This window comes from Elgaria multicarinata, chromosome 3 (genome assembly GCF_023053635.1).
Source record: "Elgaria multicarinata webbii isolate HBS135686 ecotype San Diego chromosome 3, rElgMul1.1.pri, whole genome shotgun sequence".
Lineage (NCBI taxonomy): Eukaryota > Metazoa > Chordata > Lepidosauria > Squamata > Anguidae > Elgaria > Elgaria multicarinata.
Window position 1 is genome coordinate 167670686 of NC_086173.1, and position 25957 is coordinate 167696642.

Consider the following 25957-nt stretch of genomic DNA (forward strand, 5'->3'; position numbering starts at 1 on the left):
GAAGCACTCCCAGTAAATTGCTCCCTGTGCGCACTTATCCAAATTTTGCTGATCCAAACCAAGCTCCAATCAGAGCTTACCAGCCCTGGAGCTCCTCTGATATTTGGAATTTCAAACAGAGATTGCCAGCCCTTAGGGAAGACCCCGAGAGATTTATTGAAGAGCTTCAAAATTTGGCAACATTGTATAATGCTACAGCGTTAGATCTTGAAGATCTGTTGAGAGTGGTCATACCTAAGCATGATTTTGATAGAATTTTAGCGGTGGCCAGGAACCCCATTAACAACGCTTTTATAGCCTGGCCAGCAAATCCACAAGCAGGAGAAGTAGCTTTAACAGATGCAGACCACCAGCCAATGAGACAGGAAAGAGAAACATTGTGGCAAGCAATTCGACAAATTTGTGGCAAGCGAATAAATATGACTGCCATTCGAGACACCAAACACTTTAAAGATGAAAGTCCAAGAGCTTATCAAGCCCGTCTAGAGTGTGCTATTAGAAAGCATTCTAATCTAGACCCAAGCGATCCACAAAATGCCTGGCAAATAACTGATTTGCTCTTAAATGGGCTTCTCAGCGAAATTTCAGGACTGCAGTCATTGGGTATCGAGAGGCGTCGCCAGAGGAAATCTTGCGGGCAGCCACTCAATACTGGGATGACATGCAGGAAAGAAAATTAATAAAAGAAAAATTAGAAACCAAATTGCTCACGTTACAAATAGAACAGCTCCAGAATCAAATCCTACCTTCAGAGGATGTAAAGAAAACACTTTAGCCTGGATGAAGTAGCTTGTAAAGAAAAGCCAAAAAAAAAATTTGCAATTAGTCATTAACCAAAACTCATGCAAGTGGGGTGCTTACGCAACCACTAAAGCCAAAAATAAAGCCAGTAACATATTACTCTGCACAGCTGCACAAGGATTTCCACCTTGCTTCCGAGGAGTGGCTGCTACCGCCTTGCTTGTAGAAAAAGCAGCTGATTTGAAATTAGGACACAATTTGTGAGTTAGAGTTGCACATGCAGTTGCAGCCCATTTGTTAACAAAATCTACACAAATTTTATCGAATCAGAGATTGACACGATACGAGCAGATACTACTGAGGGTCCAGCAATTACCTTTGAGTTAAATGATTAAGAAGTGGTGGTTCAAGAATTAGCCACACCTAGACAAAACTTGACTGATGTTGCCTTAGCCAGACCTAGTCCTGTTTACGGATAGCTCTTGTAAAAGAAACAGCCAGAGAGAGCTAGCAGCCGGATATGCAGTAATTTCTCCAGTGCTGCCAGAAAAAAGGGAAGTGTATACCACATTAGAAAGTTTTGCTCTGCCCAAAAAAGTACGAAGTGCACAAGCCGCAAAATTAAGTGCTGTAACCAGTAGCATGCTACCTAGCAAAGGGTTTGTCAATAAATATTCATACAATATTGTTTTGCAATTTGTCATGCAGTTGAGCAAATCTAAAAATATAGAGGCTTTATGACCGCCGCAGGAGGGCCTGTAGCAAATGAGAGAGTATTTAGGAAGCCTATGGGTGTTGGACTGTCCCTGCCAAAACCAACTCACTGAGAGCAGTGAGGAAATAATCTGTTATGTTCTACACTTACACAGACTATGAGTTCAACTTCCAGCAGGTGTTCCACGTCATCATTTCCAACCAAGAGATGCAGTGTTCATAAAAGTCCATAAGAAGTCAAATTTATTGGCTCCTACTTGAGACAAGCTTTGTATTGTGTTGCTGACCACACACACCTGGATACATATGAAAAAGCTAAATCCAAGATGCCAGAAGAGTTACACAGACCTGATTGAGATGTTAAAGGACGAAGCAAGCGGCCAGGAGAGGCTGGAGAGCCCCTGCATGCGCTAAGCGACAGATGTCCAGTGGAGAGAGCGAGTTGAAGCTGAAGAGCAGGAGCTCCCCTTCACGGAACGACATCTGGTCAGCCCAAAACAGCTGTCCTTATAACCTCAAGTCAAGAGTTTCTGAGGTAACGAGGCATAATAATCCTCCAACGAAGTCTGAATGCGCCAAGCGACATTCAGTGAAGAGACAACATTAAAACAACGCCAGTACAACTACTTTGTGTGTTTTTAACCTCTATAGTTCTCTGAATTGTAAAAATGAAATTTGAGTGTGTGTTATTTCTTATTGTACAAGCCCTTGCATTACAATCCAAAGAAGAGTCTCACAAGCATCACATGACTTGAGTAGGTCAATAAAAGTATTCAGTTGCATTATCAAGCAAAGGAGAGTATGTTCTAATCCCAATAAGAGATACACCACTAAGAAAAACCCACTGGTAGACACCCTTATACCACCCGCCTCTCTTACACCACCCGTGTTTTTGCTGTGTACTAAACATTATGACATTATGTTATAAGAATCTTTAGAATAAGATGCAGAACAAGAAAGTGAAGATTAGAGCTTTGATAAAGAATAGCTTTATAGTAATGGGCAAGGTAATGACCATCAGGAGGGAGATTGTCATGGAAATTAAACTGGTTGTTTTACCTAATGCCCACAGGTATAAGAAAATGGCTTTATAACACATACATCATAAAGTTCATAGCTTCTTCTTAATTAAAACCTATTTTTTAATGTTACACTTGCTGCACTAGCTGATGTTGAAATGACATGTCATAAGATAGTTGAACAGTTAGGACATATTTCTTAAGGCAAGCTAACCACAACTAGGAAACAGATGGAGAAGAAGTTCCTGTAGCTATATTACAATACCAATTATAGTGTTTTAGTCAGAGAAGTACTTGAACTCTGTATATGCCTAGGTGCTTTGCTATCTCATTGGTTGTTGTGTTGCTGAGCTGTATTATATATGATGATTTGGTGTATTATGATTGGTAGGAAGGTTCTGCCATTATATCTGAAGGGACCTGACCCTATAAAAATGTTAACCTTTCCTGAAATTGTTGGGCAGTTCCTCAAACTGCCACCCTGCAGCGCTGCTTGTAATAAACCTTCTAAAGAGAGAGAAATTGTGTCTTGAGAGTCTGTGACCACCACTCAGCGAACCACAGGGACCTGTGGTTTCAGGTTCCACCACAGCGCGCTGGGCAACTGGCTGTGCGGTTCGCCGTCGGAGAAGGAGTGGGTGGGAAGAATCACCCTCTCTTTTTTTTCATGATTTCAACTCCCCCCCCCCCCCGAAAAAAATGAAGAGGATGTGATGAACCCTGAAGTGTGCCAGGTGGTTGCCCTGTTGACTTCTCCGGAGGAGAAGGGGATGTGGGGGGTGGGGTGGGGTGGCCCAGTACACTGCTTTGCGTGGGGGCCTATAATGCTGTTAAGACAGCTCTAACGCTGGGATCGAACTCAGGCCGTGGGGAGAGTTTTGGCTGCAGTAACTGACGCTTACCACTCTGTGCCACACGATCTGTTAATGCAGCCCAAAATAGCATTTGCTTTTTTAGCAGCCACATCGCACTGTTGGCTCATATTCATCTTGTGATCTACAAGAATTCCAAGATCCTTCTCGTTTGTAGTATTGCTGAGCCAAGTATCCCCATCTTGTAACTGTGCATTTGGTTTCTATTTCCTAGATGCAGAACTTGCCATTTATCCCTATTAAATTTCATCCTGTTGTTTTCAGCCCAACACTCCAGCCTATCAAGATCACTTTGAAGTTTGTTTCTGTCTTCCAGGGTATTAGCTGTCCCACCCAATTTTCTTGCATTTTTAGGCTTGTCTTGCTGACCACTTCATCTCTCTTTATGGAAGAAGCATAAAGGGGAGCAGCTGTCCTGGATTTAATCAAAACCAATAAAGACGAATGGGTGGATGGAACTGAAAGTGGGAGGAACTTTGGGAAAAAGTGACCACGTCATCTTTGGATCCATGATAATGAGCACTCTGAAAACGAACCTTAGTTGGCATGGGCATTGGACTTCAGGGAAGGCACCTTCAAAAAGCTCAGAGAAAGCTTGTGTCAGATCCCATAGCTGGAAATTAGGAAGGACAACAGAATTCAAGAGAGATGGGAGATACTGAAAACCACCACAAACTATTTTCAGAGAAGGAAAAATATGGGGGACATTGAAAGAATCCAGCTTGGCTGCCCTGGGAGCTCTCTGAGAAGCTGAGACTCAAAGCAGACATGGAGAAGAGATTGAAAGAGGGACGTGCAACCAAGGAGGAGGAGACTCAAATACTGAGGGCACAACCCCAAGTGTCCAGGACCAGATGTGTCTTCAACATTCATATAAAAGAGAATTGTCACTGCTTCACAAAGCAGACCTCAAAAGCATGGCCCAGTAGCGAACAGACAATCAGTGCAGTACCATCAACCCAAGGCTTCATGTACATCACCTGGTGAGCTTTCTCTGCACTAGAGTATCCCAGGAACAAGGCCCAGGCACTGTTGTCCTCAATGACATCTTTACTATGCACTGACATAGAAGGCAAACAGGAAGCCTTACCCAGAGGGGTCCCAATCCTTACCCAGAGAGGCCAGGATCACATGATTCTCCTCCATGACTTCCTTGTGCAGAGTCCTTTGGCCTGGGTCCAGCAGAGCCCACTCCTCCTCCGAGAAATGCACGGCCACCTCCTCAAAGGTCACCGGACCCTGAAAGCAGAAGAAGAAATGATGTTCTTCTTTCACATAATGTTGCAATCCATTAAGACAATAAAGGTGAGGTGGGTGGAGGTTTTTCCTGCAGGATCCAGAGCTTCATGAGTGACTTCCTAGCCGCTATCTTGGAAAGGAGCAAAGGGAGAGGAGCAGGTTCTTCCAGGATGTGCAGGGAACAGGGCCCCCAGGACTCCCCTACCTGCCCTGGTTGTGCAGAAACCGCTTCCACTCCACCACCAAGCGAAGGAGGCCTAGAAGGATCCCCCAGGATCAGTTCACTCTCTGTGTGGGTCCTTCCACTCCCTGTGAGGAAAGCAAAGAAGGAGGGGAGTTAAGTCAATGTCCTTAAGCATTTTAGTTTTAATTCTTTTAGTGGAATAAGTGTTTGTCCACATTACTAAAGAACTTCACTTTTTTGAATATCTAGGGGGGGGGAAGAGTTCCTCTCGACCTGCAAAATCAAGCTCAAGAAGACCATGAAAGCAGCTCAGGCATAATTATGGGAGGGAGACCATGGGGAAATATGTCCCACTAATCCTTACCCAGTGAGGAGGGTCCTCCGTCACCCGCCTGCAAGATCCACCCATCCAGCGGCCTCCGTGTGGTGCCTGACCGAGCCTTCTCTGCCTCAAGGAAATTTGTGGGTGCTTTGGTGAACTTCTCCTGCACCTGGAACAGAGGGAGGACCCAGACAGGGAAGAGGGATTAGGGAAGGAAAGAAATGGGTCAGGTGAAGGCCAAGGGTTGCGTTTCCCAATATCTTTGCATTTCAGGGCTCCTTCTAAAGTTATCTACAATCCAAGCCACAAAACAAACTAAGTTGTGTCGTACTCAAGGGAGCCCATAAGGATGTGTGATTTGGGACAAAGAGTTCAACTCTGGCATAAGCAAAGCACTTGAACACCCTCCAAAACCCAGACAGGAGGAACGACAGAACCTCCCAGACTAGGGTGACCATATGAAGAAGAAAGGGCTCCTGTATCTTTAACAGCTGCCTAGACAAGGGAATTTCAGCAGTTGTCGTTAGTATATTTGGAGAACTTGGTGAAATTTCCTCGTTATCACAACTGTTAAAGCTGCAGGTGCCCTGCCCACTTTTAAATCTGATCCCTCTAGTATAGCTCCTACACCTTTAACTGTTGTGATGAAGAGGGAATTTCACCAGGTTCTCCATATTTACAAAGAACACCTGCTAAAATCCCCTTGTCTATGCAACTGCTAAAGATACAGGAGCCCAGTCCTCCTCTTCATGTGGTCACCCTAACCTAGACATTCCCTGATATCCAGCATTTTCCACTGTAAACACAGCAGTTTGGTGTCTACAAATCCTATTTGTGTCCTGTGGGAAGGACTCTGCCACTGGTTGAAGAAGGATCCCCTCCTTCCACAGAACTTCCAAAACCCATTCTTTTCTCCTGTGATCATAAGAACCTAAGAAGAGCCGCTCTGGATCAGAACAAGGGTCCATCTAGTCCAGCATTCTCCCCCCACAGTGGCCCATCAGCTGTTGACCATGAACTCACAAGCCAGACGTGAGTGCAACAGCACCCTCCTGCCCATGTTCCCCAGCAACTGGTGCTCAATGACATGCTACTTAGGATATTGGAAGTAGGATATAGCCATCACGATTACTAACCATTGATAGCCTTCTCCCCCAGGAATTTGTCTAACCTCCATTATAAACTATCCAAATGGGTGGCCCTCACTACATCTTGTGGTAGGGAATTGCATATTTTAACAAAGCACTGTTTGTTTAACTCTCCTCCAAGGAGGGCCTTCTCTACAAATTAAGGACTAATCTTGTGGGGTGGGACCTTGGAAATTGGGGCATCCCTTCCTTTGAGGTTCTGCAAAACAAGTTGAGGTAAGTATAAGGACACTGTCCCTTTGAGTTAGGAGGATGAAATGCTCTCACCTTCTTCTTGTCTTCTTCCTGGCTCAGGAGGAAGCCTTCTGCCAGGGCCACCGCCTGGGAACTGGTCTCCGCTCCACATTCTCTGACCCAGCTCTCCATCTCCGGGGGCAGGACAGCAAGGAACTTCTCTAGCACCACCAGGTCCAGCATCTGAGCTTTCGTTTTCCTTTCTGGCTTCAGCCACTGGTGACAAAGGTGGTGGATTCGGCTGCAAACCTCTCGGGGGCCCTCGGCCTCCTGGTTGCAGAAGTCCCTGAAGCGCTGGCACTCAGGGTCTGTGCCGGTGTTGCTTCTGGGCTGGTTCTCCTGATCTCTTCTTTCCCAGTGCTCTGCACTGCTCCCTTCCTGGACGATACCGGAGATGTTTCCTGCCTCAGGGCCAGCAAACGTTTGCTGTTCCATCTTTCCTCTTGTCTCCATTTCTGCTCCAACCAGGCATCAAAAAAGTCTCCTTCCTTTGCTCCCAATTTCTCTTTTCAGGCAAGGACTTTCCTTGAGGAATTCAAACAGAGAGCTGCATGAATTAGATCCAGCTGTGGCCCACTTAATAGCCAGGACCTCTCTCAGATTGGTCTCCACAACCCCGGTCACACAGGAATCAGGCTCCTGGTTGAAAAAGAGGTTCTGACTCTGCCCCAATGGGAGAGAGAGAGAGACAGTATAACCACAGCTGAATTCATGTGATTAAACGTTCAATTTGTGTGAAAGTTTATTTTAAAACCTAAGCAAGAAACAGTGAATACTCTTTCAACTCATTAAAGAAATCAAACATGCCATAAAGGGAGCCTTAAGACATGTATGGTTCGTAAAGGAAGTAAATGCAAAAGAATATCTCATACGGAAGCAAAATGTGAAACATGTAATGATTACAATGAAATACATGGGTACGCTGTGCAAAATACTCTACAGTTTAACTTTTGCTAGGGCTGTAAGAAAATAATATGAAAACACTACTTGGCCCAACTAGCGGCAGTTGAACTGTTATTTAGCTCTACTTCAACTTCCACCAGTCCAAACTAGTTGGATGCAATGCTAAAAGTTTTCAATTACGTAACATTAGAGTTGAAACTTTTGCAGAAAAGGAAGGAAAGAGAGCAGTGATGGTGTGGGGTTCAAAGGAAGGTGTAGCTCTCTATCCCCAGGCAGAGATCTGACGAACAGGATGTTGCAGACCCAGAGCAAAGTTGGAAGAGACTCCTCTTGTGAACTCAGTTTAACAGGGTGTTGAAGAACCACATTTCTTAAACAAAAGGTGTTCTGGTGTCATGTTTGCGTTGAGTTTTGTTTCCTCTCCCTGTTTTAAACTGTACCAGGATACCTATTCTTTACATTAGAATCATAGAATAGCAGAGTTGGAAGGGGCCTACAAGGCCATCCAGTCCGACCCCCTGCTCAATGCTGGAATCCACCTTAAAGCATCCCTGACAGATGGCTTCCCAACATTTCTAACCAGCAGATGATCACCCCCTTGTTCCAACATCAACACCATGAGATGAACGCAATGGAGGAATGGCAGGAAACACACCAGGGGTGGGGGGAAGGCACAGAACACAGCAGGTGACCAACCTGCCCTCCTTTGAAGAAACCCCAAATGGCACATAACGGAAAGGACTTCCTGATATGTAATTAGTCATTAGTATTGCTGTAAATCATATATTCCTGAGCATGTGCGTAGAATGCAAGCCATGTTTTGTCCCGTTTTTATCTTTAATTATTCGTATCTGCAGAGATATCCAGATACAGACTATAACAAAATTAAAAGTGGGGGAGGAATTGCCCTGTTCCTCTCCCCCCCCCCCATTTTGTTTGTTTGTTTGTTTTACTTTTCCAGAGGAGCAGGGCTGGAAAATTCACACTTGCCTTCCTTCCCGTGCAGATGTCGGGAAGGAGCGCAAATGAGGGTGCCTGGATTTCTGGCTTAACCACCATGGTTAAAGCCATGGTTTAAGGTGTCTTCTGAAAGGGCCCAATTTGTATTTCATTTTTAAAAAGACCATAATAGCAATAATAAGGTTGCATTGTTCTTTCCATTTCTACCAAAGGAAGTGATTTTCCACAGGATTACTTCTGGTGGAAACAGTTCCCTTCTCCACTGCAAGAGAGATTTAGCCCCATTTTTTCCAGGGCTCCACCTCGTTGGATTGATCTGGATCTACCTGCAATCCCGGAGAAAGGAATAAGCCCATTAATTCATATTCACAGGTGATCAAGATCAAATAATTTTATTGTATTTAACTAATAGCCACTACAAAGAGAAAGGATCGGGTATGTATTTTGGGGGTGCTCTTGGATCCAGAACTGTCACTTGAGGCACAGGTGAACTCAGTGGCAAAGAGCACCTTTTATCAGCTTAGGCTGATATACCAACTGCGCCCTTATCTGGACAGAGATAGCCTAGCTACAGTTATCCATGCTCTGATAACCTCTCTCTGGATTACTGCAATGCATAATACGTGCGGCTGCCTTTAAAAACGGTCCAGAAACTTCAACTGGTACAAAACAGGGCAGCATAGTTAATAACAGGGACTGGCTGATGAGACCACATTACGCCAGTCCTTTTCCACCTTCATTGGCTGCCAGTCCAGGTCCGGGCCCGATTCAAAGTGCTGGTATTAATATTTAAAGCCCTAAATGGCTTGGGGCCAGGCTATCTGAAGGAACGCCTCCTCCCGTATGTACCTGCCCGGACCCTAAGGTCATCCTCAGGGGTCCTTCTCTGCGAGCCCCTGCCAAAGGAAGTGAGGCAGGTGGCTACCAGGAGGAGGGCTTTCTCTGCTGTGGCACCCCGGCTGTGGAACGAGCTCCCTAAGGAGGTTCGCTTGGCACCTACATTATATATCTTTAGACGTCAGGTGAGAAGACCTTTTTATTCTCCCAGCATTTTAACAGTCTATAAATAAATTTGACCTTGGTGTTTAAAATTTGTAATTTTGCATTGCTGCCGTTTTTATCTCATTGAGCTTTTATATTGTATTTTACATTATGGTTTTATACTTTTTTTATACTTTGAATGTTTTTAATTTTTGTGAACCGCCCAGAGAGCTCCGGCTATTGGGCGGTATAGAAATGTTATTAATAAATAAATAAATAAATTTTATTGTATTTAACAAATAGCCACTACAAAGAGAACATCTTGATAGACCATGCAGTCACAGAATAACACCATACACTGACAGGAATCAAATTTGTGAATCGCCTGCAGAGTCCACTGCAATAGCATTCAGAGTGAATGCGCGGAGATGTCTGGTGGTTTTAGCAAACAAAGCTCTTTTGTGTGTAGCATAAGTGTCACAATCTGAAAAAAAACAGCAACTTTTCACATAGGAACTTTCCCCCTGTAAGGATGCCAAAATCCGCCCCAGGAATCCCTCCTGGGATTTTTATATAGGTGACAATATGGTAGAACTTCAAAGTGATCTTGATAGGCTGGGAGTGCTGGGCTGAAAACAACAGAATGAAATTTAATAGGGATAAATGCCAAGTTCTACACCTAGGAAAAAGAAACCAAATGCACTGTTACAAGATGGGAGATACTTGGCTCAGCAATACTACGAACGAGAAGGAGCTTGGAATTGTTGTAGATCATAAGCTGAATATGAGCCAACAGTGTGATATGGCTGCAAAAAGATCAAATGCTATTTTGGGCTGCATTAATAGAAGAATAGCTTCCAAATTGCACAAGGTACTGGTTCACTGCTATTCAGCCCTGGTTAGGCCTCATATTGAGTATTGCATCCAGTTCTGGGCACCACATTTGAAGAAGGACGCAAACAGTCTGGAGCGTGGTCAGAGCACGGCAACCAGGATGATCAGGGGTCTGGAAACAAAGCCCTACGAAGAGAGACTGAAAGAACTGGGCATGTTTAGCCTTTGGAAGTTATGATTGAGGGGAGACATGAGAGTACTCTTCAAAGACTTAAAAGGTTGTCACACAGACGAGGGCCAGGATCTCTTCTCAATCCTCCCAGAGTGCAGGACACGGAATAACAGGCTCAAGTGACAGGAAGCCAGATTCCAGTTGGACATCAGGAAAAACGTCCTGACTGTTAGAGCAGTATGACAATGGAATCAGTTACCTAGGGAGGTTGTGGGCTCTCCCACACTAGAGGCATTCAAGAGGTGACTGGACAACCATCTGTAATGTATGCTTTTGGATTCCTGCATTGAGTGGGGGGTTGGATTTGATGGCCTTGTAGGCTCCTTCCAACCAAATGAACACAGATGTTTTTGGGTAAACAAGTTATATTGCATTTCAAATAATTACAAGTTTTGTAAATCTGTAACATTAGAAATGAATATTTTATTATTATTTTTTTAAAAAGCAAATAATAATAAAAATGCACAAACACTAAACAACTAAGCTTCTGGGTGTGGGTGGCCCTCCCCTCCCTCCAACCTCTGGTCCATAGCAAACATGGTTGTGGGGAAGGCTGGGAAGAGAAAGCTGCGGTCAGCTCAGTTTGCCTTTGTGAATGAAACGCCTGTTCATGGCATACAATTCAGGGGTGCATTTCTTTTTATTTTATTTGCAATATTTATATACCTCTCTCCATTCAAAATTTTGGAGTGGCATACAAGATAAAATGAAATAAAACAATAAATAATTGAAATAGGGTTTTTTTAATAATAAAGAAAAGCAAAATGCAAAGTGAACCATGGCTGGTCATCACGGGAAGGCGTCCTGGAATGACTGAAGGAATACAAAGTTGGTGCCTGCCTGACCTCCAGAGGCAGGGGATTCCCCAGGAGGGGGCCCACCACGCTGAAGGCTCTGCCCTTGGTGGACCCCAATCGGAGGATGGTTCCATGTGGAACCACCAGGAGCATGGACAGCTCGACGAAAATGTCCACCCAGTGTGCAGCCACTGTAAAGAATGCAAATTCCATGTTAGGCATGATAAGAAAAGGAATTGAGAATAAAACGGCCAGTATCATACTGCCCTTATGCAAATCTATGGTTTGACCACACTTAGAGTACTGTGTACAGTTCTGGTCACCACCCCTAAAAGAGGATATTATAGAACTGGAAAAAGTGCAGAAAAGGGCAACTAAAATGATCAAGGGGCTGGAGCATCTCCCCTATGAAGGAAGGTTACAACAGCTGGGATGGTTCAGCTTGGAAAAAAGGAGGCTAAGAGGAGACATGATAGAGGTGTACAAAATGATGCCTGGGGTGGAGAATGTGGAGAAGGAGACATTTTTCTCCCTCTCTGAAAATACTAGAACCCGGAGTCATCCCATGAAGATGATTGGTGGGAGATCCAGGACAAATAAAAGCAAACAGAACAGTTAAATTGGGGAACTCACTACCACAAGATATATTGATGGCCACCAATTTAGATGGCTTTGGAAGGGGGTTGATAAATTCCTGGAGGAGAAGGCTGTCCATGGCTACTGGCCCTGATGCTTGTGTGCTGTCTCCAGTATTCGAGGCAGTAAGCCTGTGTGCACCAGTTGCTGGGGAACATGGATGGGAGGGTGCTGTTGCACCATGTGCTGCCTTGTTCATCCCTGGCCAATGGCTGTTTGGCCACTGTGCCAACAGAATGCTGGACTAGATGGACCCTGGGTCTTATCCAGCATGGCACTTCTCATGTTCTTATGCCCTCGGATGACCTCAGATGACTGGGCAGGTTGGTAGGGGAGAAGGTGCGCTCTCTCAAGTATCCTGGTCCCAAGTTGTTCAGGGTTTGTACACAAGCACCAGAACCTTCAACATGGCCCGGTAGCAAATAGGCAGCCAGTGCATTTCCCTCAGCAGAGGAGTTACATGCTGGAAAGAGGCAGCTCCAGACAACATCCGAGCTGAAGCATTCTGCACTAGCTGTATGTTCCGGAGCAGCTTCAAGGGCAGCCCAACATACAGTGCATTGCAGTAATCCAATCTTGAGGTTACCAATGCCTGTACCACTGTGGGTTGTGGGTACATTAGGGAGTAGGAGGAGGTGGCACTGACAGCTCATGGAAACTGATATTGTGCATGGTGACGTACAGCTCAACCTCGCCCTTTCCAAAAGTGGAGAAGCCATGTAAACCGCCCAGAGACCGTTGATCCAGGACGATACTCTGGTTGATGCTATCAAAACATGTTGAGAGATGGAGCAGAATTACCAGGGTTCCACTCCTCCTGTCCCTCTCTCAACAATGGTCATCCATCAAGGCGACCAAAGCTGATTCAGTCCCATAACAGGAACGTTTTTAAAGGCTGCCCAACGTATTACGTATTGCAGTAATCCAACCAAGAGGTTGTCAGCACATGGATCACTGTAGCTGCGGTGTCCCTGTCCAGATAAGGGTGCAGTTGGCAATCGGGCAGCTGGGGGCATCAGACACCTCGACTGGAGCTGCGCTAACAACAGCATCAAGCCTGCTGTAGAGAGAAGCAATTCTGTCCTCAAAGTATGATGCAAAAAGGTCACAGCGGGTTTTTGACAGGCAATGAGCCCCATTGGCTGGGGAGGGTGTTAATAGCCCACGGACCACCCAGAAGAGTTCCCCTGGACGGCTACCCAAGGACACAACGGAGATAGCAAAATAAACCTTCTTTGCTGCCCGCAATGCCACAGAATAGGGACCATTACATGCTTCGTTTCGGGTCTTACACCATTTGCACGCTAGTTCCTGCACAGCCTATTACATCGCCCGCAGCTCCCCAGAATACCAAGGAGCAGGGCGGGATCTACAGGGCTGGAGAGGGCACTCAGGGGCAATCACATTGATGGTCCTCTGCATCTCACTGTTCCCCAGCGACATAAGGGCCTAATTCGAATCACCAGCTCTCTCCACTGGAAAATCCCCAAGAGCATTCAGAAATCTGTTGGATTCCATCAGTCCAGTAGGGAAGTAACGCCAAGGGTTCAAAGCTCACCAGAAAATGATTTGACCATGACAATGGGGTTACTCGGACCCCACCAATCCTCAGGCTGCCCCTCTCACCACTTGGAGCAAAAACAAAACAAGAGTAGGTCCTGGAGTCTACACTCAAGAGCACTGAAAGATCTTTTCTCCTGTGTGAATCCTTTGAAGCGATAAAAAGCGCTTTCCACATACAATGGATTCATATCACTTCTCATCTGAATGGAGCATTTTACAAGAGGGAAGGTGCAATCTGTTATTGAATTTTATTTATTTATTAAATTGATTTACCGCCCCATAGCCGAAGCTCTCAGGGCGATTTAAAAAAGTTGAAAACAGTAAATATTTAAAAGTACACAAAATTTTAAAACCGTCAGAAACATAAAAACTACAGTATCCATTTAAAAACAACAGTTGCTTTCCAACCTCTGAGCACTTCTATAGCTTCTGCTTTGTGTGAATTCTATGATGTTTCTTAAGCTCTGTGCTGTGAGCGAAGGTCTTTCCGCACTCCAGGCATTCATGGGGCTTCTCGCCTGTGTGAATTCTTTGATGTTTATTAAGTTGGCTGCACTGACTGAAGCTCTTCTTGCACTCCAGGCATTTGTAGGGCTTCTCCCCTGTGTGAGTCCTTTGATGTATCTTACAATCCGTGCTGCGAGCAAAGCTCTTTCCGCACTCTAGGCATTTGTAGGGCTTCTCTCCTGTGTGAGTTCTTTGATGCAGCTTAAGGTGTGTGCTCTGAACAAAGGTCTTTCTGCACTCTAGGCATTCATGGCGCTTCTCGCCTGTGTGAATTCTTTGATGTTTATTAAGTTGGCTGCACTGACTGAAGCTCTTCTTGCACTCCAGGCATTTGTAGGGCTTCTCCCCTGTGTGAGTCCTTTGATGTATCTTACAATCCGTGCTGTGAGCAAAGCTCTTTCCGCACTCTAGGCATTTGTAGGGCTTCTCTCCTGTGTGAGTTCTTTGATGCAGCTTAAGGTGTGTGCTCTGAACAAAGGTCTTTCCGCACTCTAGGCATTCATGGCGCTTCTCGCCTGTGTGAATTCTTTGATGTTTATTAAGTTGGCTGCACTGACTGAAGCTCTTCTTGCACTCCAGGCATTTGTAGGGCTTCTCCCCTGTGTGAGTCCTTTGATGTATCTTACAATCCGTGCTGCGAGCAAAGCTCTTTCCGCACTCTAGGCATTTGTAGGGCTTCTCCCCTGTATGAATTCTTTGATGTAGCTTAAGGTGTGTGCTGCAAGCAAAGCTCTTTCTGCACTCTAGGCATTTGTAGGGCTTCTCCCCTGTATGAATTCTTTGATGCAGCTTAAGGTGTGTGCTGCAAGCAAAGTTCTTTCCGCACTCTACACATTTATAGGGCTTCTCTCCTGTGTGAGTTCTTAGATGCAGCTTAAGGTGTGTACTCTGAGCAAAGGTCTTTCCGCACTCCACGCATTCATAGCGCTTCTCGCCTGTGTGAATTCTTTGATGTTGATTAAGGTGGCTGCTCTGACTGAAGCTCTTCTTGCACTCCAGGCATTTGTAGGGCTTCTCCCCTGTGTGAGTCCTTTGATGTATCTTACAATCTGTGCTGCGAGCAAAGCTCTTTCCGCACTCTAGGCATTTATAGGGCTTCTCCCCTGTATGAATTCTTTGATGTACCTTAAGGTGTGTGCTGCAAGCAAAGCTCTTTCCGCACTCTAGGCATTTGTAGGGTTTCTCCCCTGTGTGAGTTCTTTGATGCAGCTTAAGGCTTGTGCTGTGAGCAAAGCTCTCTCCACACTCTCCACATTTATAGGGCTTCTCCCCTTTATGAATTCTTTGATGCTGCTTAAGGTTTGTGCTGCAAGCAAAGCTCTTTCCGCACTCTAGGCACTTGTAGGGCTTTTCGCCTGAGTGAGTTCTTCGATGTCCGTTAAGTTCTGAGTTGGAACTTAATTGCTTTTCACCCTCCAAGCATTTTAATGTTTTGTCTTCTGTGTGAAACATTTGACATTTGGTAAGGTGATTCTCCTGAGTATTTATATACTGAGAGCTTTTCCTCTGGATCTTCCCACCGTGGGCATTCCTATTACTTTGTTCAAAAAGAGCTTCACTTTTCTTTTTCTGGTGTCTGCCAGTTTTGTTGCTGATTGTGCAATGACCTGAAAGAAAAAAAAACAGAAATCCTCTACGAAACATTGAACAAACGAAATTGTTTGCTAATTTGATTAACAGGATAAAAAGTGGAGAGGCAGATCCTTCCAGATATATTAAAAACCCTCTGATGATTTATTTATTTATTGCATCTCTATACTGCCCTATAGCCGAAGTTGTCTGGGCGGTTCAATCTATGCTCAATCAAACTAACAGGACTGGTCAGTGGCAATTCAACCCTAATGGTTCTTTTGAATGTCTCAGGGGCTATGGAAACCCTCCATCATGGCATCCTCCTAGACCATCTCATTCAGTTGTAGTATTGTGTTTTACAGATCTATATTTCAAAATGAAGTTTGTCCTGCTGTCTTGTTGTATCACAAAATGGAAAGCAAACTGTCCAGAGCAGGGTTCATAGAATCAAAGAATAGTGGAGCTGGAAGGGGCCTATAAGACCATCAAGTCCAACCCCCTGCTCAATGCAGGAATCCACCTTAAAGCATCCCTAACAGATGGTTGTCCAGCTGCCTCTTGAAGGTCTCTACTGTGGGAGAGCCCACCACCTCCCTAGGTTACTGGTTCCATTGTGATACTGCTCTAACAGTCAGGAAGTTTTTCCTGATGTCCAGCCAGAATCTGGCTTCCTGTAACATGAGCCCATTATTCCATTTCCTGCACTCTGGGAGGATCGAGAAGAGATCCTGGCCCTCCTCTGTGTTACAACCTTCCAAGTCTTGGAAGAGTTCTTTCATGTCTCCCCTCAATCTTCTCTTCTCCAGGCTAAACTTGCCCAGTTCATTCAGTCTCTCTTCATAGGGCTTTGTTTCCAGACCCCTGATCATCCTGGTTGCCCTCCTCTGAACATGCTCCAGCTTGTCTGCCTCCTTTTTGAAATGTGGAGCGCAGAACTGGATGCAATACTCTAGATGAGGTCTAACCAGGGCCGAAAAGAAAGGAACCAGTACCTCACGTGATTTGGAAGCTATACTTCTATTAGGAAAGGAAACTCTTGTGCAAGCACTTGAGTCATTGCTGACTCCTAGAGGGAAGCCTGCTTTCGCTGACGTTTTCTCGGCAGACTTTGTAGCAGGGTGCTTTGCCATTGCCTTCCCCAGTCGCAGTTACCTTTCCCCCAGCTAGCTGGGTACTCATTTTACCGACCTTGGAAGGATGGAAGGCTGAGTCAACCTGAGCCGGCTGCCTGAGAACCAGCTTCCGCTGGGCAATGCCGTCTTAACACATGGGCACGCTGTGCAGTTTCCCTGGGGGGGCCTCAAGCATTGGGGCCCTATGCTTTGAAGTTCAATTCGGGGTTTCCTTTTTGGGAAGGGTGGGGGGCAGTTTGGAGATGGAGTATGCTCTCCCCTACACATACTTTGCAGGGATCTGGTCCCTCGCCTGGAGATCTGAAAAGAACGTGAGTTCTTCTGCTTCTGCTTCTTTCTCCTCCCGGGTGGCTGGAGTGTTTATTTGGGGGTGGGGGAGCCCTGGGAGCTTTCTGAGAAGCTGAGACTCAAAACAGACAAGGAGAAGAGATTGAAAGATGGACGTGCAACCCAGGAGGAGGATACTCAAATACTGAGGGCACAACCCCAAGTGTCCAGGACCAGATGTGTCTTCAACATTCATATAAACGAGAATTGTCAGTGCCTGCCAGAGGAGGTTAAGGGGGAGGTCCCTAACAAAAATTTGTCTGACTGAATTTGTTCTAATAGCACCTAATAATAGTCTTCACAATAATGTAGGAAGGAAGCCATCTTAGAAGAACGCAAACAAGGTGGAGGAGGTGTTAGACAAATATCTGGTTCTTTCTTCCTAAGGGCGGATCCCATAGAAATGCACAGATCAAGTTTGGAGGATATATATATATATTTATTCAGGCTGCAGCGCTGGGTGCGAAAAGCTCTAAAGCTATTCGGACCCTGAATACAAGAAATTACAATTATTTATACTGTTAACATCACATATGCTTCTTTTCCTGCCATTATTCTAAAAATGTATACGTGGTATAGTTAGCATTACATATGCCTCTCTCCCACCATTGTTCTAAAAATGTGTACATTGTACTGGTTCTGACTAAATGTCAGCAGGCATCCGGGTTTGGTTCAAACCGATTCCTCAGCTGCTGATTCTGAAAAACAACTTACATAGGACAGGGGGTTTGGGTGAAACAGAGTTCATTCCCAAGTCACACAGCAAGATTTTTCTAAAATGGAGTTACATTTGCTAACATTTCTCCCTCCTCTAAAGCGTTTATAGATCATAAATCACAGTTTATCATTGATTCCTTCATCTATTTGTTCATACATTACAAGCATTTGTTTTTGCATCAAGCTTTTTTGCATGTGGCGAATAAGAGCCATTAAACAGGGAAAGCAACAAGATAATACTAGACAAACAAACAATACGGCTAACATAATCATTATCAATCCCTTGAGCCAACTTAAATCAGGTAACCAGCTGGTAAGCCAGTTAAACCAATCATTTGGTCCGCTGATCCCTCTTGTATTTTGGCCATTCATATGTTGGAGATTCTCAAGTTCATTTTCAATAGTTTTATTTAAATCTTGAAAGATGACTCGACACCCTTTACCAACTATCTTACAATATCCTCCTTGTTTGGCCAAAATATAATCTAATACAAAACGCTGCTGTGCAACTTCTTGACTAAGATCTTCTATTTCAGATTGCATTGCTCTAATCATTCTTGCAGTAGCATTTATAGTTTTCTCTAAGCGGCAGGTCAAGCCTAATATACTTTTGCGGTTTTCCTGTGCAATGATGCCAGGATATGCTCCTAATGTTAGGATTCCAGAGAATAATCCACCTGCTACTCTTGATGGTTCTGTTTTAGACATTTGTTCTCCTACAATTACCATGTCATTACAATTCTTTCCTATGGGTCCTACTAGCTGTCCTAAGCCCCCTGTTTCTCTCCGAGTTCTGGTTCCAGCAAGTTTTACCACTTGCACTGGCATGGTCAGATACCCAACGCCCACACATTGGTAGTTTCCAGGATGATAGTTAGTGGCCCATCCTTTATAAAAGAACCATAAATTGGGGTCTCTGGCTTGCCATCCAGAGCAAATACTTCCTCCTTTTCCTGAATATTTCGCCTGAAACATTGGGTATTCAGGATATATATCAGAAAAGGTTGTTTGATTAGGGGAGTTAATAGACATGGAAGTATTTCTCTGTCCCCACAACCAAAATTTATCAGAACAATAGGAATAATTCTTTAATTGTTCATAGAATAGCTTCCACTTTCCCCAATCTTTGGTCTTGTTATTCCAACTTCCTGAGTGTGAACAACAAAAACACATTCCTTTGGTGTACTTATTGGTTTTAAACCTTCGGTGTGGGTTTGCTCTGAATTCACTGCTACTTACTTTAGTAAAAAGAGTACCTGCTCCTTTATTCCCTAGCGTGGCTTGCAGAGCTCCTACAACCACGTCAGGATCAGTAATTAAACTAGGTATCATGGCAAAGTCTCTTACAGTAAGAGGATGTTCATAAAACAAAATTGCATCTTGTCCATGTTGGTTAAACATATATTCAGCATGTGTTTTGAACCAGTTTCCTTGTCCCGTCTGGATTAGGATCAAGCATTCAAGCAGGACCAAGGCCATGCTTCTGAATCTTTTAAAAGTAGACATGGCCTATCGTGGAAATGACACACTTTGATGGGTGCTGATCGTGGTGTACACAAATGGGAGTATCTAATTGAGACTCTTTACTTTAAAAGTGGTTACACGCTTATTTTTAATTTAGGGCCGAGGCCGATAATTCTCTGGATGCCGCCTATACCACAAAGGCCAGTAGATTTTGGGCTCTACAGTCCCTAACCTCTGAAAGATGTAGGGGTTTTTCTGAGGCCCTTTTCCTTGTGTCCACACAACAGTGTTGTTCAGTTCTCCTTGGGGCAGTGGGTTTACAAAATTTTGAATGACTGGTTCAGCTGCTGTATGATAGTGCACACTTTGGAGGCCCACCCATCTACTAATTTTTCACAATTTTAACTTTGGTGCCTCCAAGAGGTATACAAGTATACTTAACACGCTTGTCTTGATCCTTGTTGGATTCTTGTCCTATGCTCTGAGCTGCTTCCGGTGAGTTCAGAGAGGGAGGGTTGCTGTCCTCAAGGTTGCCCGTGTCCCTCGAGCATGCGAGGCTCGAAGGAGGCAGGGGTGGCCTGTAGGCTTTAATTCTAGAACAATGAGTCCATTTATTTAGTCCATTTATTTAGTCCAATTAACTTAACTGCTGAATGGCTTACAAGTCCTACTGAATAAGGTCCTTCCCACCGTACGCCGTCAGAATCTGGGTTCCACCTTTTCAACAACACTTCATCTCCCGTCTGGAAGCGATGGATCGGGACATCAAGTGGCAATCGCTGGAAGGGTGCGGCGTACTTGTGGAGCTGTGTTAAAACAGACTGAAGGGCAGTTATATGACCAAATAACATCTGGTCTCCCATTTCCCACTTAACTTCTTCCCTTATCCCAGTCAGCACACGCGGTGGAAACCCAAACATCAATTCAAAAGGTGATGTCTTTAAACCCTTGCGAGGCATTCTCCTAAGCTTCGTTAAGGCTAGGGGCAAGGCATCTACCCAATTTTGAGAGGTTTCTAGCTGGATTTTCTTCAGTGTTTCTTTCAAGGGTTCTTCCTATTCATTCTTTCCACTTGTCCTGAGGCCTGTGGCCTCCAAGGAGTGTGGAGCTTCCAATCTATCCCTAGCTCTTTTAGCTACCCCCTGCACTATCTTAGAAGTAAAATGGCTTCCTTGATCTGATTTCTATGACTTCAGGTAAGGAAAAGCAAGTTACAATTTCTGACATTAACTTTTGAACTACAGATTTAACCTGGTTATTCTGACAAGGAAAGGCCTCCATCCAACCCATGACCTGATCAACAAAAACTAACAAATACTTAAACCCTTTGGCAAGAGGCATTTCGGCAAAGTCTACTTGTAGACGCTGGAATGGGTAGTGTGCCCACGGTCTTCCTCCCATCGCTGGAGGGGGTCGTCTGGGAATGTTGGTCTTCTGACAGATGGTGCAGGTTGCGGCTATTCTTTGGGCTTCTTGGTGCATCCCTTTTCTAATGGTTGTTCTTTGCAGGTGTTCCACCATGCTGCTGGCTCCAGGATGTCCCAGGTTCTGATGAAGATCTTGTAGGATTTTTCTCATGATCAATCGAGGCAGTAGTGCAAGTCCTTCAGGGGTTATCCACCAACCAGTCTCATTCTTTTGAGCTTTTTGGTTTCTTGAGCCAGGGCGTCATCTGAGGGTTCATATACAGGTGGTAACAGTTTGGCGGGTTGAACTAGGAAAATTCCTGCTTCTCCTTGCAGGGCAGCTTGTTTAGCAGCCTGGTCTGCCTTCTGATTTCCTTTTCTCAATTTTTCTTCGGGCGCACGTCCGTGGGCTCGCACATGCATCACAGCCACTTCAAGGGGAAGCATCAGGGCTTGTAACAGGTCATTGATGAGACCTCCATGCGCGACAGGCTGTCCATTGGCAGTGATGAAACCTCTTTCTTTCCATAAGGCACCATGCGCATATAATACAGAGAAAGCATAACGAGAGTCTGTATATACATTTAAGCGTTTACCTGTTCCAAACTCGAGGGCTCGCGTTAAAGCAATCAATTCAGCGGCTTGTGCAGAGAAATGTGGAGGTAATCTCTCTTGCCATATGATTTCTTCACTGGTTACCACAGCTGCTCCTGTGTGTCTTTTCCCTTCAGTTACAAAACTAGAGCCGTCAACAAAATAAGTCACATCAGGATGCTCAAGGGGAATATCATTTAAATCAGGTCTAGACTTGGATTCTAGACTTAAAGTCTCTAAACAGTCATGCTCGGGGCCCTCCTCTGAGGTTCCTTCAGGTAACAATGTTGCAGGATTTAAAGAGGCAATGGCCTTAAAAGTCAATCGTTCAGTTAACAATAATCCAATTTCATACCTTGACTGCCATGCAGGGTTGAGATACTTATCTCCTCCTCCTGATCCTAGGATCTGGGGCACTCCATGTGGCACAAGAACTTCCATCTCTCCTCCCATGGTCAGCTTGTCCGCTTCCTGGACGAGGAGGGCGGTGGCAGTGACAGCTCTCAAGCATGCAGGCCAACCTTTAGCTACAGGATCTAAGACTTTAGAATAATAGCCTACCGGTCTCCATGAAGGTCCCAGCTTCTGGCACAGCAATCCTGAGGCCACTCCTTTCTTTTCGTGCACGTACAGGCGATATGGCTTCCGGTAATCGGGTAAGGCTAATGCGGGTGGCACCTGTAATGCTGATTTAAGGTCTTAAAAACGCTTTATTCATCTCTCTTCCCATTTTCAGCCCAGATGTCCTGCATGTTTCAAGTGAGTGTTTCCAACTTTGGTCAGTAGAGGGCGCGTAAAGGTCTTATCCCCCACTTTAATCTTAACCACTGGGTCGGTGCTGGCTGAATCAGTTTAAAGAATGGGGGAGCCCGACCCGGATCCCCTTCATTGGGATTCATAAAGAACTGGTGTTGGTCCAGACCCTCCTCTGGGACTTTCATGTTCCAATTTTGCCTTTAAAATATGGCATTCTTGTTTTCATTGTCCTTGTTCAAAACGCACATTGACTCTTGCCAAGGGGCTGCCTTCTTGCCTGCCTTCTTGAACCTCCTCCTGATTTCTAACTTTCTTTTTGTCTTTCTCCTCTAAGGCTAGGGCAATAAATTTTGCCTGTTGCCTCATCTGGTTCTTCTCATCTATCTCATCCCTTCGATCATATACTGCTTGAGCAATTTCTAAAAGTTCTCCAATTCCTTTCCCATACACTCCATCTATCTTCTGCATAATATATATATATATATATATATATATATATATATATATATGGCTGTGTTGTATCTAAACTGATTCACTATTACCCTTTGGTTGGCATCATCCAAAGGACCCATGTCAAGGGATCCATGGATTCCTGCATTGAGCAGGGGGTTGGACTAGATGGCCTTGTAGACCCCTTCCAACTCTGTTATTCTATGATTCTATGCCAGAATACATTTTAAAAGTATTTGTCAGCCATTCCAAAAAAAAAGCGGAAGGGCTCTCAGTTTTTCTCCTGTTTGATTTCAAAAACTTTAGACAGGTTCACTGGTTTACGAAACAATCTATCTTAAACCGGCTACTATACAATTGTAATAGGCGGTGCTCTCTCTGCCTGGCCAGTTCCCCTGCTGGGATCTGCCTGAGGCATGAGCTGAATCAGCGGCATCCGCTGAGCCCCCCCCCCCCCCCCGCCAACTCCTATAAATTCGAACAGACTTGCCAACTTCTCTGGGTCTTCGCTAAATGAGGGGTTCTGGTTTTTCCAATTGTGCAGATTTGACGTGAAGAAGAGAGAGTAAGCAAATATGTTCGCAAGCGGAGCGGCATTACTCATGACGGGGCAAACGCTCCCTCCTCTTGATCAGAGTCAGAGGAAGGGGGGCTTTAACTTCTTTTGTCTTAATTCTATTGACTGCAGGCGATGCCCTGCTGGGAGCACGAACCTTATTCTTGGGGTTAGGTTTCAAAGGGGGATGATCAAAGGGATCATCTTTGCCTCCTTGAGAAGGGGGGGTGCAAAGGTTTCACTCTGGGGTAAAACATGGGACTTTAACTCCTTAAACCATTTCTGTATTAACATAATATTACACCTTTGCATTTTACATTTTTAAAAGCCAAGAGGGGGCAGGCTGTGATGTCATCAAAAGACCCCCCTGGTCTCTATCCAGTGCCAAAAATTGGCCATTCACAAACACAAAACTTAATCAATTCATCTTTAGACATTTTAACACAACAGACATTTTTAACGCAACAAACATTTTTAACACAACAAACATTTTTAGCACAACACCACAAAGGACAGAGAAATTTCCCAACATATAACCAAGTGGGGTTAAGGAACTTTCTTCTACAGACTGGGACTTTAACTCCCATGTCTTCCCAAGTGAAATTCAGACAAGTCTGAACTTCCAATTTGAAGAAAAGAATTACACTTACCCCTGTTCCCGGGAACTCCAAAGACAATATTGCAGTCACGTCTAACTGCCAAACAATACAATGCAACTATTTCTAATTGCGAACCAATATGCAATTACGTCTAATTGCCAACTTAAGACGCCTTTCCAAAGCCTCCGGTCTGTGTCTAAATTTGTCAGACTTTCAGATCCTTGCCTAATTGGACATCGGCATCGGTCAGTCTGTGGTCTTGAGGCAAAGAGGAAGGACTGAATTCAGTCCTGTGGCCACACCCTAGTTGCCCCACTCTTTGACAGAACGGCCGACAGCGATCCAACTTAGAAAGATAATCCGAGTCACATCACCAATTTGTTAGACAAATATCTGGTTCTTTCTTCCTAAGGGTGGATCCCATAGAAATGCACAGATCAAGTTTGGAGGATATATATATATATATTTATTCAGGCTGCAGCGCTGGGTGCGAAAAGCTCTAAAGCTATTCGGACCCTGAATACAAGAAATTACAATTATTTATACCGTTAACATCACATATGCTTCTTTTCCTGCCATTATTCTAAAAATGTATACGTGGTATAGTTAGCATTACATATGCCTCTCTCCCACCATTGTTCTAAAAATGTGTACATTGTGCTGGTTCTGACTAAATGTCAACAGGCATCCGGGTTTGGTTCAAACCGATTCCTCAACTGCTGTTTCTGAAAAACAACTTACATAGCACAGGGGGGTTGGGTGAAACAGAGTTCATTCCCAAGTCACACAGCAAGATTTTTCTAAAATGGAGTTACATTTGCTAACAGTTCCACCCACAAACCAAATAAACACAGATGTTTTTGGGTAAACAAGTTGTATCGCATTTCAAATAATTACAAGTTTTGTAAATTTGTAACATTAGGAATAAATATTGGATTTTTAAAAACAAACCAAATAATAATAAAAATGCACAAACACTAAAGAACTAAGCTTCTGGATGTGGGTGGCCCTTTCCTCTCCCCAACCTGAAGCCTCTTCCCTTGGTGGACTCCAATCGGAATATGGGTCCATGTGGAACCACCAGGAGCATGGACGGCTCGATGAAAATGTCCACCCAATGTGCGGCTGCTGTAAAGAATGCAAATTCCATGTTAGGCATGATAAGAAAAGGAATTGAGAATAAAACGGCCAGTATCATACTGCCCTTATGCAAATCTATGGTTTGACCACACTTAGAGTACTGTGTACAGTTCTGGTCACCACCCCTAAAAGAGGATATTATAGAACTGGAAAAAGTGCAGAAAAGGGCAACTAAAATGATCAAGGGACTGGAGCATCTCCCCTATGAGGGAAGGTTACATCAAGTGGGATGGTTCAGCTTGGAAAAAAGGAGACTAAGGGGAGACATCACAGAGGTGTACAAAATGATGCCTGGTGTGTTGAATGTGGAGAAGGAGACATTTTTCTCCCTCTCTGAAAAAACTAGAACCTGGAGTAATCCCACAAATCTGATTGGTGGGAGATCAAGGACAAATAAAAGCAAGGACTTCTTCACACGGCACAGTTAAGGTATGGAACTCACTACCACAAGATGTATTGATGGCCACCAATTTAGATGGTTTTGGAAAGGGGTTGGATAAATTCCTGGAGGAGAAGGCTATCAATGGCTACTAGCCCGGATGGTTGTGTGCTATCTCCAGTATTGGAGGTAGTAAGCCTGTGTGCACCAGTTGCTGGGGAACATGGCTGGGAGGGTGTATCAGCAGAGGAGTTACATGCTGGAAAGTGGCAGCATTGTAATAATCCAACCAAGAGATTCTCAGAGCATAGATCACTGTAGCTGGGCTGTCCCTGTCCAAATAAGGGCGCAGTTGGCAATTGGGCAGCTGGGGGCATCTGACACCTCGACTGGAGCTGCGCTAACAACAGCGTCAAGCCTGCTGCGGAGAAAAGGGATTCTGTACTCAGTGTGATGCAAAAAGGTCGCAGCGGGTCTTTGACAGGCAATGAGCCCCGTTGGCTGGGGTGGGTGTTAACAGCCCACGGACCAAATAGGGCCTTTCCACACGTCGTACCGAGACCGCTTCTAAGCGACCCCAAATCGATCGTCTAGCTTGCCTTTGGAAGAGACGAAGAAGAGGCGTCCTTGCCGCCGCCGCCACCCACCAACGGCTCTCCACCCCGCCTTCTTCTGCCGAGGTCTCCTCACCGACCGGCGAGGAGGTCGGTGGGTGACAGCGGCGGCAGCAAGGCTGAGGAACCAATGGGGCGAAGCTACCATCTGTGGGCTTATGACTGAACGCCTCTAAGTTCTGGGGTCGCTTAGAAGCGGTCTCTTCTTCGTCTCTTCCAAAGTTAAGCTAGACGATCAGTTTGAGGCCCCCAGAAGAGTTCCCCTGGATGGCAACCCAAGGACACAATGTAGACAGCAAAATAAGCCTTCTTTAGTGCCCACACTGCGATGGAATAGGGATGATTACATGCTCTAGGGCATGTT

At 44.8% G+C, this 25957-nt stretch overlaps 1 pseudogene; it reads right to left on the reverse strand.

The window, feature by feature from the left end:
- Positions 1-25957, reverse strand: part of LOC134395762 (zinc finger protein 208-like) — a 73194-nt pseudogene that overhangs the window by 36576 nt on the left and 10661 nt on the right.